We start from the raw sequence: 248 nt of genomic DNA on the forward strand, positions 1-248 counted from the left end.
GGTTACTTAGACATTGCTGAGTCCGTGTAGTACCTTAGGAGATGGATCTGAAACCTGAGAGCGTTACTGGAGGAGAAGAAAGTTCAAGCTCTCCCTCCCTCTCTGCTTTGCCATTCAGACGTGGGATTTTTTTCCGCGCCCCCCATATCCAAAGCTTAATTAGCTGTCCTTTGGATTTTTATTTTTGGTCAGGATTTCCTCCTTGATAGTTAGGGTAGGGCTTTTCTTTTAACCTTTTTTTTTTTTTT

The sequence above is a fragment of the Gavialis gangeticus genome, unplaced genomic scaffold (assembly GCF_001723915.1).
Source record: "Gavialis gangeticus isolate Ggan-Ray unplaced genomic scaffold, GavGan_comp1, whole genome shotgun sequence".
Lineage (NCBI taxonomy): Eukaryota > Metazoa > Chordata > Crocodylia > Gavialidae > Gavialis > Gavialis gangeticus.